At 34.4% G+C, this 21,959-nt stretch overlaps 1 protein-coding gene and 1 pseudogene across 2 annotated transcripts in view; one reads left to right on the top strand and one right to left on the bottom strand.

Annotated features, from left to right (window-relative positions):
• Positions 1–21,959, top strand: part of MMP16 (matrix metallopeptidase 16) — a 279,495-nt gene that overhangs the window by 216,722 nt on the left and 40,814 nt on the right. The window lies entirely within an intron of this gene.
• On the bottom strand, positions 6,536–21,880 carry LOC308633181 (small ribosomal subunit protein uS10-like; annotated as a pseudogene). Its single transcript has 2 exons — positions 21,859–21,880; positions 6,536–6,883 (listed from the first exon to the last, which is right to left on the bottom strand). The product of its transcript is annotated as a small ribosomal subunit protein uS10-like (transcript).

The following is a 21,959-nucleotide window of genomic DNA, read 5'->3' as shown; positions in this document are numbered from 1 at the left end:
AGACATTATCCATCTCTTCTGTTTTTTAATTTGTGTATTTGTAAAAATAATTTTCATAATATTATATTTGGATTTGCCTTCAAAAGTGTCAAACTAGAGTGGGTCATGTTGAGACTAGTCACTAAAGTTATTTTATGTTTTGCTTTCCTCCTTTCCAAAGTCAATGAATATTAAGTATTTCCATCAAAGCATTTGGTTTTACATATTTTTTAAAATCTGTAATAGCATTCTTTACCTTTGAAATAAATACTTGCTATTTTGGCATTTCCCAAAGAGAGGTCTGTATGGCCCTTGCCCTTATAAGAGGTAATCTGTGTGGTAACTGATAGGAGTGTCTTTGTTTAGGGAAGGGACTTGTCATACTGGATCTTAGGGTGGATCTGCCACACACAATTGTCTTAGAGACTAGCAGCACCAGAAAACCAACCATGTGATTTAAAGTGGATCACATAGTATATGGTCACATAGAGACAGTGTGGGCTATCAATCAATCATGATAATATAATGAGCATCCAATAAAATCTCTGAACAATAAAATTCAGGTGAGCATGTCTACATGAGAACATTTGTGGATATTGTCTCAAATTGATAAAAGGACTGTAACAAACCCATCCTGAGAACAATGGAACCTTCTCCCACTGACCACAATGAATCTCTTCCTTTGACTGATTTTTTTTCTTCTTTTTGTCTGCATCCCTTCTATATAATGAACCATGAATGAAATAGTTTTCAGTGGTTTCTTTGTGACTAACAGATTATGAAACCCAAGAATGGCTTTGTGAATCCCCCAATCTTGGGGTTGGTTTCAGAAGCAAGGTCAGTCTTATGTGGCCTCTTTCCTCTAACTTGGTAGTTGGACCCTAATGCAATATAGTTGGTATCAGAAGTTTTGTTAGACTTAGCAATATTGAAGACTGTGGCCCAATCCTCACAGTTCTGCAAACTCTGGGTACTTGCCACCATCCATATCACCCAAATTTCCTCAACTTGGTTGAAAGTTCCACTTTTTTCATTTGAATACCTATTTTTTTAATTAAATAATCTTTAATATATCATCTTTTTTTTCCTAGTAATTTGTCTTCAATCTGAATAATTTAGAAGTTTATGGATTTCCTTAACATCAATCTCAGTTTCAGGTTAGGGTGATAAGGAGAGAGCATTCTATGTCCCAAATTTTTGGTCTTTTTCTTTTTAACAGAAGATTTCTGTTCCTATTCTTAGTAAAATGCTTGAGTAGGATGAATCTGTACCTAGAAAATATTCTTGACAAATCATTTAATGAGGATAAATATGGCTTACATAAATTATTTTACCTTCCAAATAATTCAAGTTTAAACCAAAATCATAAAACATTTCTGTGATTAAGTACATAAAACTCATGTCAAGTAAATTTAAAAGGACCAACTTTCTAATAGAGATTACCGAAAGGACTATTGCAGGTGACCTCAGATATTTTAAAAATCTGCGGCAGGAAGGGGCACATTTTGAATAGGTGTAGAGGTAGAACTAAAACCAACATTAGGGAAGCAAATTTTGCCTCAGACATGCCTTTCCTCTCAATGAAATTGTTACTGCAGAGGCACTATACTCAAATTTCAGAGTCTGAGGGAAGCAGCTTCCACTGGATGTAATAAATGAAATGTGATCACTTCTAGTATTTCAATGTTAGAATGTGAAGTGTTAGAATATTTTCTCAGGTTCCCAATGATGGATGAGTCTAGCTGGGAAACCTAATAAAATTAAAACACACACATTCATATAGCTCCATATTTAGACAATGTTTGCTAGAAGAGGGTGTGACTTTCACGTGAGACTTGTGTATTTGATGAATTCCATCAGTCTCCACATGCCTGCCGAGAAAGCCTTTAATCAATCTTTCTGACAGCTCCTGTCTCTGGACATAACACTCTGTCTGGCAGGAAATTATATTCCTAAGGACTCAGATGATAGACCAAGAACTTAAATTCCTTGTTTTTTGAACTTGTTGTAGTTTTTGTTGTTGTTGTTGTTTATTTTTAAAACACCCCAAGACAAAAAACAAAAATGGAGAACCAAGGAAGCAGAAAATGAAATGCTGTACTTATTCAAAATACTGTCATTGTTATTGCCACCTGAATTTGCAATAAGACTACTGAAGTGCTGACTTTATTTTAATACCATGTGGCCATGTAAAATTTTTTAAAAGTTATTCTTAAAAGTATGATCACAGATCCATAAATCAATGATCAAAAACTCTTGTGGCTAGCCAGTTTTTATTTCAAAAATCTGAATTTCTTTTTATTTCAGCAGAGTAATTCAATGCATAATATCTTCATAGGGTCCAGAGAAACACCCTACAATTAAACCATTAATGTTTTCAGTTAATATTTCTTTGGTGAAACTTATAATATTCCAATAATGAGAGTAGTCCTAAATGTGCTAGTAAAAGTTCATGATATCTTCTGCCAAGTAAGTTTGTGCTAAACTCAAGAAACATCTTTCTTTTTGTTAAGCTCTCTAGATTTTAGAATTGTAGATCAGGATTGTACACTTATTCAATAAATATTGACAAACAATGTACAGAAAACATTTCGATTATTTTCCTCTGCAGTATTTTAGGAATAGCATTACAAAGTGTTTCAAAATCTTGTGAGGTACAAAAAGGTCTTGTGTGCTCAAAATTTGGTTTTCTTAGACTGCTGTGTTTTTTGTTGCTCCAGTCCCAGTGCCTAGCATAGAAGATAGCTTCTGGAAGTAGGAGGGGGGGAAAAAAGGTATTTATTAGATGAACTCATTCTAGATAATCAGTGGTTTACAAATCTTTTGAATGCTTGGCTAATAACTTGATGAGGATATTCAGGAAAACATTCTCAGGGACACCTTTACATTGTCATAGGATGATTAGATAATCAGGCATAGATTCAAGTTTATGGGTTGTACTCAGTTTTGAAGTATGTTATTTATGAGAGTAGGACATCACCTTATGAAACAATATTCACTAATTAACCATGAGAGTTTTTTATTGTTGCTACTCATGTTTCGAATATTTCAAGTATCAATAGGATACTTCTTGTGAATGACTCAGTAATTTTTATTGGAGTGGGAAACTTGTCAGCTCACCCTATCTTAGTCTGTTTCCTGTTGGTTTAAAAGAACATCTGAGACTGAGACATTTATAAAGAAAAAGAGGTTTATGCAGCTCACAGTTCTAGTGACAGGGAAACTCCAGGTAGGGTGGCAGCATCTGGAGAGGGCCTCCTGCTACATCATAACATGGCAGATGGCATCACATGGCAGGAGCAGGGTGGCACATACTGGACAAAGGAGCCAACTCACTTTATAATAACCTGCTCTTGCAAAATGTAATCCAGTAGTACAAAAAGACATGGATCCTTCTTAAAGGTGTGTGTTCTAATGTTGCTGCTACCTTGCCAACCAAATTTCAACATGAATTTTGGCAGGGACAAACTGCATCCAAACTATAGCACCCTTATTTTCACTGCAATTTTATGCTCGAAATGAAAGAGGCACTCAAATGTCTTGTATGTATGGGGAGCTAAGGACTGAGACATGAACAGCTTGCTCTAATGCACACAAGACTGAAGCCAGAAGATAGAATCAAAACCAGAGTCCAAGGCTTATACTGAGGACTCCCTGCAACGCTATTTTGACATACACTGCTAGTGAACAAAATAAATAAAAATAAAATAAAAAACCCTCTGCACATTTTAGTTTATCTGTAATTATAATAATAAAAATCATAAAGTTGCAAAAAGTTAAGTCAATTTTCACAGCAAAATTAATAGTTTTTTAAATGACTTTTAGCAAATTGTTGCCTTCTTTTCCTCCATACCACTAAGCATGGCCAGTAGTAAAATTTTAATGTACTGTAAAATCTGTGGAGCTTTGCCTTTTATTTTTATACCTAATCAACCCTGTCTATAATTTTGTAACTGTGCGGCCCACCCTGAATTACATTTGCAAGCTATACGCATTAATAATATGGAAACTACTAGGAATGAAATAAACCTTTGAAAGTGGTTAAGAAGGCCAGAGAAAGAAAACTGAAATCCTCTTGACAAGCAGCTTCTAAAGCTGCTGACATTCCTTTAAAGGACTTTTTCATGTTGGCTCACAGAGAGGCTTTGCATAACACACCAAGTAAAACCTATTAAGTGCCGCTGCAGTACAAGGGACTAACAGTTTTTCAAGAGACTGGAAAGAAAATGGACAAACTTTCCTACTGCTGACATTTCAGTTTGAAACTGTGCTTTTGAAGGGCTGGGTGGGGGAAACAAACACATCACTTCTTTCGAGACATGCTGCGGGTCCATATCTGCCCCTTTCATTCCCTTGAGAGCTGTGTTTCAACATCATAAATATTTTGTAAAATACTTTACAAATTATAAAAATAAACCCATCTTTTAAACTCTGTGCTATATAAACTAAAGAACAGTTGAAACACAGCAAGACACATTCTTCTGTGTATCTCATATTTTGTAATTCTGGTCAGTAAATGATTTTGAAAGTAAAGCCATTGCTTATCTTACTTGGCATGTGAAAGAATGTAAGTTTAAAAATCAGTTAACAATATCATTAGTTAATTTTGTTGTGTTTTTTTTTACTCTCCTAAAAATATCAATAATTTCAGATAATTATACTTAATTTTTTTTTTATAAATTAGCCTACAAATTAACAATAACACAAATAATCTTAAATCATGTTGGTGGTTAATGTTCATCAATGGAATTTGTAGTTATCTAGCATTTATTTGTTATTTTCGAGAATTCTGTTGAACTATGAACAAGACACTGCCATAGAATAGTTATTTTTAAAGCTAAAGCATGTTTGGGAAAAAGTAAATGAATATAATTATCCCATATTAAAAATATACTACACTACTTCCCCAAGAACACACAGTGTGTGGTTATGTTACATGTGAAATAAAGAGTTCTTTCTGTTATTTCCAGTAATACACTCCACCCTGGTCTAAGCCCAAAACAGACCCACCTTATACTAAATAAATGTGTGGCATATCATAATAATGTGAGAATTCAATGTCGATTTGGGGCAAACTCTGATATGTCATGTAGAGATTGTTTTGTTAAAGGTCTTTAATTATGAATTTTAAACATGAAAACACAGTACTGTTGAAATTGCTAGTACATATATATGAAAATAAAAAAGGAAAATACCACTTAAGATTGTGCTTTATGTCCCAGTATAAGCAGGACACTACTAAAACAGGGCAGAAAGCCTCAGCATTTGTAATCCTCCCACCTAGCCAAAGCCTAAAATGATTGCTATTAAGAAGGCTACTTGGGGGTTTTTAAAATATCAACAAGCACACGTGTGATTATTCTCTTTACTCTATGTTTTAACTTTTTAAATTCAATTTAATTGAAATTTCATTTATAATTAAGTACAAAGAACAACCCAAATCTAGAAATCAAACAATATTAAGATAGTGTAATTCAGAATTGCACTGTCTTATCTCAATTGCATTGAGATGTTAAAAATGGCCAAGAAAGGCTAGGGTATAGGTTAGTGGTAGAATCCATGTTTAGCATGTCTAAGTCCTTGGGTTCAATCCTCCGCACCCAAAAACAAAACAAAACAAATGGCCAGCAAGAGAACCAGCTCATATCCAGCAAGTGGGATTAGCAGTGTTTTAAGATGTAATCCTTGGGTTTATGGGCCTCCAGTGATTTGGGCTCAGAAAGACTCAGTCAGCTTACCAAAATTCACAAAATTGGATGAAGCATAAGCTAAAAAGGTAATATCAAGTTATAGTGACAGTTAACAATTATCAAGATAAACATGGATTACTTTTTTTTTTCTTTTAAAGAGAGAGTGAGAGAGGAGAGAGAGAGAGAGAGAGAGAGAGAGAGAGAGAGAGAGAGAGAGAGAGAGAGAATTTTTTAATATTTATTTTTTAGTTCTCGGGGGACACAACATCTTTGTTTGTATGTGGTGCTAAGGATCGAACCCGGACCGCACGCATGCCAGGCGAGCGCGCTACTGCTTGAGCCACATCCCCAGCCCCAAACATGGATTACTTATGCTTAAGAGAATTCTGGATCATAAACCACATTATACTCAGAAGGCTACTTCTGAAACAGACAAGCTTAATGGCATCCCTAGAACCATCACAGTTGGATAGTCCACTGGTCCCAGTGATACTGTTAGCACATAGTTAAAAATTGTACATGGGGACTTGTGTTAAGGTTTCAAGACATATACTCTCCTGGGCACTATGAAAGTCCCTGAACAAAGTCTGATTTTTGTGCACTCTCTTCTAGACAATATACTATCTAACTTTGCTATTTCCTATTTTCAAAACCTCCTCTTTCATGGGATTTTTTAAGAATATTGTAGTAATTGAGACTTAAGTTCTTTTATCATTCTTCATTAGATTGGTACACATCCCCAGTCTCCCCAAGAGATACCCACCACCACCTAAGTCGGTTACTCCTATAGATGGCCCGTCTCATCTATTATAGGATAATTTTTTTTTTAACAACGAATAGAATAATCAGTTTATTAAATAGTTGACTTAGGCATCTGCCATGGTGACTTCAACCTCAACTTCTGGCTCAGTACTGATGGGAGTAATCTGCTTAACAACCTCAGAAGGACTGTTCAAGTCAGTGGTTTGCCTGTGGATTTTCACCTGGAAGTGATCCAATGAATTAGAACCTTTGCATAGAGAGTTTTTCTTATAGTGATTCTCAAAGTCTTTGTAGGTATGGGAACAGGTCCTTTAACCTTGAGATTCTTTTCCTTTGTTCCTGTGACCAAGTTACCACATTAGCTTTTCTAGCAATTTTACATTGCACCTGATGAGGGTAATTCTAACTCAAATGAATCGCTACCTCTGGTTTCATGGATGTCTTTCTGGTATCTTTAAGAGCTATGGCTGCAGCTCAGCCTCTTATTCCTGGGGGAGAGAAAGCAGAGGTGAGGCAGGAGCAGTAGTCTGCAGAACTGAGATCTCAGAATGCTCTAGGCTTTTCTCTTTTTTTGTACCAGGGATTGAACTCAGGGGCCACTTGACCACTGAGCCATATCCCTCACACTTTTTTATAATTTATTTAGAAACAGGGTCTCACTGAATTGCCTCACTTTTGCTGGGACTGGCTGTGAACTTGTAATCCTCCTGTCTCAGCCTCCGGAGTCACTGGGATTACAGGTGTGCACCACTGCAACCAGCTAGGCTGACTTTTCATTTAACTTTAAAAAGTAAACATGAGTAAATACATAACTTTGTAACTAGTATACTTCAGATATAACACTTGGTAAATATGAATGGCAAATATCAAATTTAGAAAATTTAGAAAGAAAAGAAAATGCTTTTAATTTTGAAATGCCTTTATATTAAAAAAATATGGTTTTTTCCACTGTGAATAGCTTTCATCTCCATTTCTTATCCAATGTGTTCATTGACTTGTTTATACTATAAATATTTACAAGGTACTTGCCTTTGCCTGGCAGCCATTTAGGATCTGGGAATATCTTAGTGAACTCCATAAAATTCCTCAAAGATGAGCTTTATTTGAGTAAAGGAGGAAACAATCTAAAGTCAAATAAGTATACATAAGTATTTAGGGCATAAATGAATGTGATGGTGAAAATTTAACAGGGTAATGTGATAGAAGCAAAGAATTGAGATAGGTGGGAAGGGGATTTGTGTTATTAGCTTCCACTACTATGACAAAATACCTGAGATAATTTACTTTTTGGCTCAAAATTTTGGTTTCAATCTGTAAATGATTGACACTACTGCTTTGGGTTTGTTGCAAGGAAACATGCCATGACAGAGAATGGATGGTGGAGCAAACTCTTCAGCTCTTGATAGCCAGGAATGAAGCAGAAAAAGAAGAAGGTAGGGTCCTAGTGTTCCCTTTCAAAGGCATTCCCACAATGACCAAAAGACCTCCCACTGGGCCCCACCTCTCAAAGGCACCACCACTTCCAGTTCCCAGTTGCACCAGGAGCTAGAGACCAGCCTTTAATATCTGGGCCTTGGAGGGAAACTTATCAAAACCATATAGGACTAATCTGGTTTTAATAGTTCAGAAGGATCTTTTTTGAAAAGGTAACATTAAACTAAGGTTTAACCAACAAATGGAACCAGCAAAGTAAAGATGATGAAAGAGCACTCTAGTCAGATCTTTAACTAAATAACATTTTCCCTCAGATTCTTAAAACAAAACAATTCTGAAAGTTGAGGTCATGGTGCCTCTCTCTACCTATGATGCTGTTATCACAGTTAGCCTTTCAACTGACTGCACCAGCATAGCTGTAGCAACATTTCAAGTTCCTGATCAATAACTACAGTGTTTCTGCTAAAAATTGACCCCAATGAAATCCCTAATGCCAAAGGTTTATTTCAATCAACATTTCCCATAGTCTTGCACCACAGCTGCATTTAGGATTTTATTCTTTTAGTAGCATAGGAGTCTTAAAACAAATCAGAATGGGAAACGTCACATTCATCAAATCACACCAAAATGTGATTTTTCTCAAGCAATACTCTTCAACAGAACTTGCCGCAGTGATTGAAATCTTTTATAGACATGGTCTTCTATGTCTATTGAGCACTTAAAATATGACTATAACTACTGAGGAACTGACTTCTAATCACATACAGCTAATTTAAGTAGCCATTTGCAGCTACCATATTGACAATTCAGATCCAAAGAATCAATTTTAAATAATTTTTCAGTATCTTGAAACCTATGAATTAATCACTTAAAATTTTTGAAACCATGCCTTTGACTGTTAATAAGAGGTAAAAAGAAGTTTTATGTCTTAATTGGGAATACATCAATTGAGAGAATATCTTCAACACAGTGAGAAAAAGGGAGTGTGTGTGTGTGTGTGTGTGTGTGTGTGTGTATCTGTCTGTGTAAGATAGTCCAGTTTCTGCCATTCTAGTTCCTCATTTGTTTTTCCTTTAGTATGTATGAGTGGAAGTAATTCTTTTCCTTCTGTGACTTTGGGGATACGATGGTGTAGTACTCTACGCAGGGAAGAATTGAACCAAAAACAATATTAAATTTAAGAAGATCATTAGCCCATATTCCCTTGATGTGTTTTGTGATGCAGTCACTATTTCCACTATTTCTCAGGAGTAAGAAATAATTACAATGATAGAATTTGACTAAAGAAGGAAAAAATTTTAATCATCTCAAAAAAATGTAGGTATTATTGATCTTGATTTTTAAGAAATTTAATAATGAATGATAGCATAAATATTGCAAAGAAATAGGTGGTCTGTATTCTTTTTTGGTCATTACTGGTAGGAAAAAAACCTGAATTTTTAATAATATGAATGACTTTTGCTTAATCATGGTGATTTTTTACTATTTAAAAAAAAACTACAGAAAAATAGTTATAAAAGCAAATAATGTTCCCTCAGCCCCAAGACCAACTTAATGTAGGTGAAGAATGTATTTTGGGAAGTCAGTTAGAAAGAAGAAAACACTTTTCCATTTCTAAGATTTTCTAGACACAATATAGATTGCTTTTGTTAGCTTCACTTGGCAGGTTGAACTCAGATATTCATGCTTACATTAATGGAAAGGATATTTAATAGCAGTGTTAATTTTGTTTAAACTGTATCACATGAGATATTTAAAACACTAAAGCTATTTCATATTACCAGGGACTATCTTTGTCTTCTTTCAGTATTTTACTTCAGCTTTAGAATTAAATGGAACAATGCGTGTTTTACAAAGTTTTATGAAAATATATGGTGTGGCCACGTTTTTTGTTGTAATCGGTATTGTTAATTTTTTAAATTGTCAAATAATTGACAATTTTTGTTAATGAATTTGAGCACCAATTAGAGGACCAGTGGGTTAGACCATGTATCACCAACTCATTTTACACATAAGATAACTCAGTAACTCGGATATCCTCTCAAATCTAAGGGTCTAAATGAAACACAAAAGTATCAAAAACACTGAGCTATAAATAGTTGACCTTTAAAAACATTGTCTCAATACAAAATGATTTTATATTATTTTATACTCATTTGCATAGAAAGAGTACTTATAAAATTAAAATAAAAATGATTCTATTTTTAATACCACTCCTTTAAATATTTAGCCTTTTAATTTAATTGAAATAGTATTAGCAGTTCTTTTACAATACTGCATGTTGAACCCAGGACCTTGAGTGTTAGGCAAGCACTCTACCACTTCATCACACCCCAATCCTTTTTATTTTCTTTTGAGATATGGTATTGCTAAGTTGTAAGTCTGGCCTCGAAAGTGCTCTCCTCCTACCTCAGAATCTGAGTAGCCTGGATTACAGGCATAAACCTCACACCCAGCCATATTTGCTTTACAAAATAATCAATATCTAATTATTCAGGAATAGATGTCTGACATAAAGTGAGATTCATTTACATTCATGATGTGTAAAAAACTAATTACAATTGGAACTTACTTCTTAACCACAAAATAAAAATCAAGTAAAATGGAAAATTGCGTAAAATTTGGCAGAAAGATAAATGGGAATGTATCTCTCTTTTTGAATATAAACAGAAGACAAAAAAAAAATAATTTGTTCTACTAAATAAGTTGATTTCCTCTCCTTTCTTTCTTGTGAATTTGAATCCATGTGAAAAATATAAATCAGGATTATGTACTCACAATTACACTAGAACTTCCAACTATATCCTCTAACCTAAAAGATGCAAATCAGCACAGCTTATCATTCAAAATACTAGACATGATTAAGCAAGGAGGAGTATTCCTACCTATATGTTAATGTGTTTTTAAAAAAATCCTTTTTCTTGTTTAACACTTTGAGCAGAACTTGAACTTATACTTTATTATCTGTGGTATTTTGTTCACTTAGCAGTGTCTACCCGCCAGGTGTGTTTCATTAATTAGCATTTTAGCATTTACCTAACATAAGTGCTTTCTTTTTCCTAACTTAGGTGCTTTTGTTTCCCAAGTTGTTGCAGTGACATACTTCCCTCTTGAAATCCCTAGTGCTTTCCTTGCTAATTCCAGTAAACCCCTGTCTGTGCCCTGCCACAGGTAATACAGTGCTCTGCAGCCTGACAGATCCTTCCTGTTCTACATGTAGTTTTACTTTAGTTCCTGCTTCCTTTATTCCTTCATTTCAGTACCTGTTTACTTAGATACTGATTTACTAATAATATCACTGGATGCTCTATCAAGATGCCCCATTTATCTGTTTTATATCACATTTGTGTTCAGTTGCTTCTGTAACTGCCATACCTCCTCCTTTGTTAACACCCCTCCTTCTTAGCTTACGCACCCTTTCTATGTGTTTTCTGAATTCCTCCTAGCCTTCAAATCGTATTTCCTCTTCTCCTAAGGAAATGCATCCACTCCTACTCACCTTTACCATCAGCCTGACAGAGCATCAGTTATTATATACTCTCTTTCTCTGTGATGTGTGCCAGCTTCCTTTTCTCTAACACCTTTAAAGCTTTCCTGTGAAAGCTAAGCCAGTACCATCCTTCCTCACCATCACAGCCTTCTGAAATTTCTCTTAACTTACAAAACTTCCAGCCAAGTGAAGGAGGCATATCCTCTCTTTTAAGCCAGAATGACTCCTCTACTAAGTTCGGCTTCTACACATTCACAGTTTCCAACCTTAGGCATCAGTTGTATTTCATTCATCATCTGTTTTTAGATTGCTACTTGCTCAGAATGATTTTCAAAAACTATTTGACCATATCAATGTAATTGTTCAAGATTCTATTATTTAGCTGAAGAATTAGGAATTTCATTTATGGAAATTTTTCAAATTTTTCCTTCAAAGGTAAGCAAAGAGAGGCTAAAATACAGTGGTTACATTTGATAAAAAATGAACTCATAACCCAGTGCTTTCCTGTGGAGAGTGACTATGGTCCTCACTCTTCCCTCAGGATTGTCTTAGAACTTGCTTCTTTTACTGAACTGTGAAGTTGTTTTGTGAGGACTTTCTTTGAGTGTAAGGAAGGACAGTTACCTTTTGAACTCTGTTTTTAAATAAATAAACCACAGCAGAACAGTGGCAGCAGAAGGAAGGTTCTCAAGAGCATATTAACATAAAGCAATTAGATAATGGTAATGAGGATTAGTCTCTTCTGTTTTGGCAACAACAGCTCCTGAACTCTGAAACAAAGTCACTTAGGAATCTTTTTCAGGGTCTCTTGCTTTGTAATTTCTTGGGAATTCTCTGCCCTGTCTAACCTTCTCTCTTAGGAGCCAATTTCTAATTCAACCTAGGGCTTTAACAATTTGTTGACATATAACTCTATGCCCTTTTGAAAGAAAAATAAAATATTTCCCAGTGGCATATTCCCTCCTAGGCAACCCCCACTTTCCCCATCCTCCTTGGGCCCTCTGCATTGCTCAGGGCTTTGAAGTAGATCTGTTGAGGACTATATCTGCTCCATATATTATTCTTAATACTGACTATCTGCTCTACTTTCTATACCTTACAGCCCAACAAGTTTCCACTTGAGTGATGTAGTGAGGTCTGGGGAGAAAGAGCATATCTGATTGAAAACTAAGCTGAATACCCCAGCTTCAGCTCAAACCTTTGATTCCTCCTAAATGGTATTGTGAAACATTTTCCACCTTCCACAGCATGACTAGGTTCTGGTGCATTGTTCAGAATTAAAGGAGCTATAGGATGCTGTGGCAATGACTAGTAGGTTCAGGTAAAAGTCACGATGAATCTTTGGGGAATAGGAGGCATTGCTTCAAGCAAGTATCCCTAGAGGAAATGAAACATGGAGCAAACCTTTAAAAGAAGGAGAAAAAGAAGAAGAAAGCAAAGGATGATAATGATGCTCATGGGAAGGAGTATATGATCTATAATTTCCATGCAATGGTTTAAAGATGCTGGTAGATGTGGGCACCATGAGAGCGGTAAGAGTTCCAAAAAGGAATTTCTGTTAGGCCACTTACTTGGGCTATTGATAGTCCATCCCCTTAAATTCCAGGCCAAGCAAAAGATTTACTAGTTTGTCTCTCACTATCTCTGTTCTTTGTTTCCCTATCTTTGAACACTCATTCAACAAATAGTAATGAGCATTGTTCTAGGGCTGAGAAATTTAGTGTTTTATTAAGACAGAGGAGGTACATGCTCTGATCAGAACAAATATGAATTTCAGAGACAGTTGTTATTATAAAGAAAATAAAACATGATACTGTGATAGAAAAAGGTTGAGGAGACAGACCTCTTTTGAATGGGTGGTCAAAAACTATACCATAAGTAAAGATAGCCCTGTACATTTTTTTATTCAGTAGGAACATCATTTTTGTTGCAAATAAGAAATCTTTCTTCAGGACACAAATAAAAAGATGGTAATTCTTGATAGGTGTGCTAATGACACAGCAGCTCATTATATTTGTTAAGTAGTAGTGCCCATTATAGAGGCAGCTACAATAGCATTTCAAGAGCATTTTGAAATCAGTGGTTTCCTCTCCTCTCTATATTGACTATATCCACAGGTTAATAGGAGTGCAGACTTAGCACCATTGTCCTCTCCCATCCTCAGTTTTCTTACCTGTAAAAGAGACAGTGAAAGTATTATTGTCATTTTGGGTGGCTCAGATACATTGTGCCTGGTACATTATATACTCCTAAGAAGTTGTTGGTTTTTTTATTGTTTTTGTTTTTGTTTTGGCTTGTCCAGTGAAAGTTTTCTCAATCATATAGCTTATGAATTGGTATTTAACTTGCCTTACAAATATTCATAATGTTCAGAGCCCAATGGAAGAAAACATAAAGCAAAACCATCATGTTTCTGTATGGTACACTGCTGTTGGTTGACTGCAGCTTTCCCTAAACGCAGTGTATTAACAATGCATTATTTTAGTAAATGGTTTTTCTCTTCTTTGCAACCACCACCAAGTGCTTTTTAACAAGAGTAGATTTAAGAAGAAATGCAAGGATGTGGGGAAAAGGGCACACTCATACATTGCTGGTAGGACTGCAAATTAGTGCAATCAATCTGGAAACAGTATGGAGATTCCTTGGAAAACTGGGAATGGAGCCATCATTTGACCCAGTTATCCCTCTCCTCGGTCTAAACCCAAAGGACTTAAAAACAGCATACTACAGGGACACAGCCACATCGGTGTTTATAAAAGCTCAATTCACAATAGCTAAACTGTGGAACCAACCTAGATGCCCTTCAGTAGATGAATGAATAAAGAAAATGTGGCATATATATGTACAATGGAATATTACTCAGCATTAAAAGAGAATAAAATCATGGCATTTGCAGGTATGTATAGAGTTAGAGAAGATAATGCTAAGTGAAATTAGCCAATCCCAAAAAACCAAATGCCGAATGTCTTCTGATATAAGGAGGCTGATTCATAATGAGGACGTGAGGGGGCATGGGAGGAATAGACAAACTTTAGATAGGGCAAAGGGGAAAGAGGGGAAAGGAAAGGGCATGCAGGTAGGAAAGACAGTGGAATGAGATGGTCATTATTACCGTAAGTACATGTATGAAAAGACCGAATGATGTGACTCTACTTTGTGTACAACCAGAGACACAAAAAATTGTGATTTATATGTGTAATATGAATTGAATTGCATTCTGCTTTCGTATATAAATAATTAGAATAAATAAAATTTTAAAAGTAAAAAAGAAAAAATGGTAAAAGATATAAGAAACTGAAAAGAGAACAGGGTCAGCACACATGTATCTTCCTCCTCAGGCCTCTGTATACTAAGCCTAAACATACTTGCATGGTATGGTTACTTGTTCTTTATGTATGAAAATTGGATTTTAAAAAATGGGTACTTATGTTTTTACATGTACCTCATTGGATTCTGCATCAAAGATTATAAACTTTACATTTTAAAAAATTAATATGCTCTCTGTCAGGATTTAATAACTACTAAATAATAAGAAAGTGGCCCATGTCAGACACAACACTGAACTCCAGATTTTTCAATATAAATTAATCTGAAAGCAAATGAATTTTTAAAAACGTTGGAGACTATAAAAACTATCACATTAATTTAGCATAAATAGTAAATAAATATTCTGAAACTACTAAGTTCCCTTTCCTTAGAAACACCTGTATACAGGGCTGGGGATATAGCTCAGTTGGTAGAGTATTTGCCTTGTATGCACAAGGCCCTGGGTTATAATCCCCAGCACCACCACCAAAAAAAAAGAAAAAGAAAGAAGAAACACCTATATACATTTTACTTATTAAATGAATTTACCTCTCTGAATCCAGCTGGTAACTATAACAGATGCCTCTTTGAACATTAAGACAGGAAGGGGAATTTCTGAATTATGAATTTAGAAATGACTTTTAATAATAACTCATCAATATATTATTTTATTCTATTAATACAGTGAGTCTACATTTTGAACATTTTTTAAAAATACAAGCAATATTTAAAGTTTTTGACCTATTTAGATGTACCAGTGCTTCTTTTCTTCCAGAATTTTTCCTGGTTGAATTTGATTGAGGAACCCTGAGAGTCATGTCTACAAACACATTGCAGACATTCAGGCCTGTCTTGGTGAAAAAGCATATTCTAATGGTTGCTTTTTCTCCTGATGTTTATATACCAAAAACCAGTTTGTGTCAGCTGTTGTGATAAGATAATGAAAGCTTCCTAGAATGGCATTCTCTTTGCCAGATACATCTATTAAGCCTCCCTTTGTTTTTTTTTCCTTCTCCAAGCTATAATCTTATTTCTCTTTCCCAATATTGAAAAGAAGTATAGCTAATTCAATATGAATGGTTTTGTTCTTTTTAAACACAATAATGTCTTTAATAATTCTCTGTACATACAGAAAACCTGAAAGCAATAGTTTTATATAAAACTTAGTGAATTTTTAATACACTTGTATTATGTCACAGCATGTAATTCTGTTTCGAGGCCATATATATTATGATCAAATGGAGCATGTATTAAATCTAATTACACAGTGCTACACATATTTTGTTTCTTCTTTAATGCACGAAGATGTTGGTTGTAGCATTATTTACTGTAGCAAATATAAATGCTTGTCAATGGAAGTTTAATGAACTTACAGTAGGTACAATAGTATTTAGCCATCACAAATATTTATAAGATTACATAATATTTTATCATAAGGTAATTGGCTCTGTGTTTTCACACTTTTAAATTACTATGTTTTTAAATTTTTATTATAAAATATTTCAAATATATAGAAAAATTTCAAGAATGAATACATTCGCACCTAAAATATAGATTAAACAACTGTTAGTGTTCTTTACATATTTGTGTATACAAATACAAAAATAAATAATGCCTATGTTTTATAATAGTTAGGTCTAAATATACACAACTATATTAACATACAGTTTTTTTTCCTTTTCTTTTCCACTGAAGATAGCACACTTCTGTCATCATAAATGACAACACAATAAAAGACCTTATACAATTCAATTCTATTATGTGATTTTGTGATGCATTTTAATGCATTGTATTTTTTATCAGATAGGCTGTATCTTCATCTGGGGTAGATTGCTAGAGAAAGAATTACTGGGTCAAAGAGCAAATACTTATGCTATGCTGTTCAATGTTGCCATGTTGTGCCTTTTTTGCTTTCTTATTAGGAATGTATCAGGGTGCCTATGTCTATAAGCCACAACATCAAAGGAATTTGATAAGAAAGATATGGTATCACAGAATGGTTTCAGCTTTTATTTCACTGGTTTGTAAATAAGGTGTGGTGTATATTTTCCTATTGCTCAAACTTTTGTTTTCTGGCAACTGAACATGCACATCTTCTATTGGGGATCTTCTTGAGTTTTAAGAATTCTTTACATATTAGAATAATTGACCCTTTGTAATTAGGTTTGCAAGTATTTTTTCCTTCTTTTTTATATATTTTTACTTTGTGAGTTTTTTAAATAAAATATTTTATTTTATTTTACAGTAAATAATGCTACAACCAACATCTTCATGCATTAAAGAAGAAACAAAATATATGTAGCACTGTGTAATTAGATTTAATACATGCTCCATTTGATCATAATATATATGGCCTCAAAACAGAATTACTTGCTGTGACATAATACAAGTATATTAAAAATTCATTAAATTTCACACAGAACTATTGCTTTCAGGTTTGCTGTATGTATGGAGAATTACTAAAATATCTTTCATTGAGCTGCATTCAACAAAACCAAAATAACATTTTTGTGTAATGTAACTAATTTTTTTAAGAAAAATAGATGTTCTAAACTTGCTTATAAATCCATAATGTTTTGAATATACTAAATCAGTTTTTTTTGTGTGTTTTTTTTTTTCTTTTCTTTATTCTGGGGAAACAAAGATACTTATCACCTTTTCAACAGAATCTGGTAATTTGTTTTAAAATTTAAGCCATTTAGAAAAGCTAATATTTTAATTATAATATGTTAAAGATTTCTACTTCTATTGGATATATTTTATTATTAAAAGTATTTTATGATGAATTCAAGTACTTTTCTAAAATACCCTAAAAATGAATGAAGTTAACCTAACAATTTTTATTAACCTTGGTTTCAGTTTTTATTTCAATGCATTCAGTAATTTTGGACATGACTGCAAGTTATAGGGTCAAACATATGCTATTTATTTTTTAAGTAAAACAAAATTTCAAAAAATATATTTTATAATAAATTCTGATTATTTGCTTTTTCTCCATACGGCAAGTCAATGGTGAAGAGTCATCTACTTAAAAGCAGCTGTTCTGAAGCACACTTCTTTTACTAACTCACTCCAACAATAGGCACTAGACCTGTTGACCTCAAATTTCCCATTTATTCTTTTTGTCCCTTCAAAAGAGCAGTGACCTGGAATGGACAAACATTTGGACATCCACCTTCATCTTAGAGCTTAGCGCTGCTCCCACTTTCTGCCCCATGTTCATAGTTACCCATGTGTTGCTGCCTCCCAGACTCCAGATGAGTCTGGCTGCCAAAAGCGGGTCCTGGGTGGAAATCTTCCCAACTACCTCAGACATCCCTTTCTGCCTGAGAAATAGTAAAAGCAAATTCAGGCCTATTACATCTCTTCCTTTGCCTTGTAAGCCAAAGAAAGGAAGCCAATGTAAGTGGAGCACTGTGAGCAGGAGGGAGATCTCAAGGAACTAACTATGTAGGAGATGCAGGCAGGGACCCAAGTTTGAATTTCATTCTAGATGCAGTAGGAGGCAAACCAGTCTCTGGGTTGGCATTGCAGTCATTGCTGTGAAGTACGGTGATGATTCAGTCTAGTTTGATGGCACGGAGGATGATAAGAAAAGAGATTTGAGATGCTATATCCAAAATGGGAAGGTTAAAGGAAGACCAAGGACGCTGGTCAGGGAACAGCTGAAGCCACCACTCACTGGCAACTTCTAGAAATGCTCCGTTTGAGACAAGTTGTTGATTAAATAAATGAGTTTATAAATAAGAACAGGAGTGAAAATAGATCAGTTCTAATTGGTTTATTAAGAGTCCAGAAAGTAGCATCCTTTACTGCTAGTATATAAATAATATCATCGCTTTATATTGAGACAACAAGAGGACACTTTCTTGTATTGTTCTTAGCAAACATTATGCATGTAACAAACCAGAATTTTAAATGGGATAGAAAAAAAAGTAAACTGAATTTCTCCTATATGTTACTGCTTCTTAGTGTACACTGTATAGTACTCTGTGGATTAATGTCTGTGAACAAAATGGTCTTTCTGGGCCCCATGCTACATGGAAAAATAAGTCTACAAGTAAGCCTATAATTGCTTATATTTTAAGCGAAATATTGGTGTTTAAAAAGAATTCCAATTTGGTAACTGTTAAGCACTAATTTTTTTATAAGTTGACTTTGCAGATAGGCTATTTATGTTTATTATTGGTGCATCCCATCTCCTTCTATCCTCTTCTATTAGGGCCACAGCAAAATAAAAAGAGGCCAGAACAACACATAAACAATAGATGTGGAGCCCCAGAGAGTTCATTCCCCTTTCTTCCCCTCACATCTAAAGTTAAAACAAAATTTATATTGTTTGAAAGGATAAGAACAAATATGTTTTTCCTCCATGGTTCAAAGACCTTTAAATATCACTCCCTTCTAGAAACAGAATATGCCTATTCAAGTGGAATTTTTATAGTTTTGTGATCCCCCCCACACACACTTAACTTTTATTCATTTTTTAATAAGAAAGCATCTTGACCATAAAGAGAACAAACTTATATTTAACTTTAAAGTTTTGGCTTCTAAAACTTTGATCTTTCTTCCTCATATTTTGTTTTCTTTCAAGAGATACTTATTAAGCGTCTACTCCATTAAGGCACTTTTCTGGACATGAGGAAACATTAAGTGAACAAAAGGCAAATATCCTTGCCACTGTGGAGCTTGTATTCTTGTGAAGAGAAAAGTAACAAAAAAATAAGTAAAACAAGCATCATGTAAAATAATGGTAAAGGCAACAAAGGAAAATAAAGCCAGTAAGGGAGGTGAAGACAGTCAGCAGATGTGTGTGGGTGGAGTGAAGGACTTCAATTTTAGCTAGGGTGGCCAGAGAACTTTTTACTTATAAGGAAAGTTTTTACAGAGACCTAAATGTCGTGTTAAATATCCTTTCTGTAGGAATTGCTCCCAGGTCCCAATTCTGAAAGGGCAACCTGGGGTGAAAGCAGTAGGAGGAGCATACATCCTCTGTAATAGAATGCTTTCTGAATTATGTGTGCCATTGCTTTCTGCTAAAATGAGAAGTTGTGGATAAGTTGAATAGACGTACTGCTGGAATATTTATAATTTAAAAAAGACTCTGCCAAGGCTTCTATCAATAAGAAATAGTCATGAATTCATCCATGGTTCACATCACCTTCTGAATTTCTGCAAATTGCCGATGCTTATCTTGAGTCAGGACTTTCATTTCTGCCTTTATTAGTGGCAAGTTGGGATTGTGTTCCCATCTTCAGTATGCCACATATGTCTGTTCCAAAGAGCCACCGGCCCTGTGCTTCTCTGAGAAAAACTGGAATGCAGGGTTTTCACCTGGTTTCCTCTCATTCTTCAGTATAAAAAACTTTCTTTTTTCATTGTTCCATAATCATGGTCAGTTATTTATAGGAATGCAGTAGGGTGTTTAGCCATTTTTGTTTATTATTTTGGTGTATATTTTAAAGTGCTAAATACATTTTATTTGGAGGCTCACATGATTTTAAATTCAATTAAAATCCCATCTAATAGCTAGACAAAAATGCTGTTTTGTTTCACTTTCTGTTGTTGTTGTTGTTGTTGTTTTCTTTTCAAAGCTAAGAATACTAACTGCTTACATTTCATTAGCAGTAAGCTTTTGGTCTGCATGCCCATATTTATTTTCTTGGATCAATCTTTTCATGAAATAAGTTGTTATTTTAAATTCTGTTTAATTTTTCTACATTTAATTCAAACTACCCAGTACCATGAAAATTATCAAGATAAGGTTAATAACATAAGAATATTTGGGGGAGAAAGAAATACACAGCCAGAATCACAATACAGCTAAAATCTATAAAGGGAACAATGAAGGACACATAAAACAGCTAATAGAAATACAAAGAGGAAATGTAGGATAACTAGTTACAATGTAATTTTAACAATAATAACAATCAATGATTCAAATGCTACGTGTGCCCAGTTCTCAGAAAGTCCTTTATAGTTGGTATACTAATCAAATTAGTTTGCAATTAACTCAGTGACTAGTATCTAGACAAGATGACAATAGAATGAAATAAATTGCATGTTAATTAAAACATAAATAAAATAAATTTTGATTTTATAATTTATGTTTTTCATACAGTATTCTCATATGTAAGTCAAATTTTGGGGACATAGCTATTAGGGAACAGAAAAAGAATAGGAAATGAACTCAGAGCTACTAATTAAGTTTTTAATTAATCCTTTATAAGTAAATATTCAAAAGATTTTAAGAAAACTTTAACATTTTAAAATTTTCCACATTTTTATTAGTGCATTATAGATGCACAAACTGGTGGGATTTATTATTACATGTTCATACATGCACACAATACAATAATACAGTTTGGACAACATCATTCCCCAGTGTTTCCCATTCCCTCCCCTTCTTCTTCCTGGGTCCCATTTCTCTACTCTTCTGATCTCTCTTCAATTTTTATGAGACACCCCTCTACAACCTTTTGGAAAATGTTCATTTTTACTTATTACCAGAAAGCCAAGAATCCTTAGTGTCATACATTTTTGTGTGTATGAATATACAAATAAGTGAAACTTCTTAGAAAATCCAATCAGTCTAACCCGTTCTTAGCTAACAGCATAGGAAAGCCCTCTAATAAATCATTTATTAATTTCTAAGTTCGGGGAAGAAAACAAGAGAGATACAAAAAATAACTGAAGAATTTTTGTGATACATACTTGGGTGTATAGCAAAAATACTTAACTAAAAATTTAATGTCACCAGATGAATCATTTTTGGAAAATTTCTTTTTCTCTCCATTAGTATTTGTTTTGAAGCATATTCACTGTACATAGGCTATTTAATAACTCCACAACTTTATAGACACCAACAATGAACCAAGTCATGTGTTATTCACTAGAGATAAGAATAGATACAGTGTCCTGCGTTATGTATACAATTATTATGAGATCAGATAGCAGAAGCAGTTAACCCTTATTTTAATCTGATATGATGCCTTTTTTGGAGGGATAAATTTAGCCATTTATGGTAATCATATATTTTATCACCCAAACCATGACACATGGTAAAAGAGTGCCCTACATATATTTTCACAGGACATTATGTGTGACATGAACATACCAGGACATGGTGACCAGGTTCATTCCCACCATCTCAGATATGGAGATGTGGCATTTCTCTAAAAATGTCAGGAGGCATACCTGGCCGTAATGCTACCCTCATATTCAGGAAGCCAACTCACATCCCCAAATGGCAGGGACCTGTGTGTGCTCTGATTTTTCCATCTAGAAAGCTTTGGAGA

The sequence above is a fragment of the Spermophilus citellus genome (assembly GCF_964194105.1).
Source record: "Spermophilus citellus genome assembly, chromosome: 14".
Lineage (NCBI taxonomy): Eukaryota > Metazoa > Chordata > Mammalia > Rodentia > Sciuridae > Spermophilus > Spermophilus citellus.
This window is presented reverse-complemented; position numbering and strand designations above follow the sequence as displayed.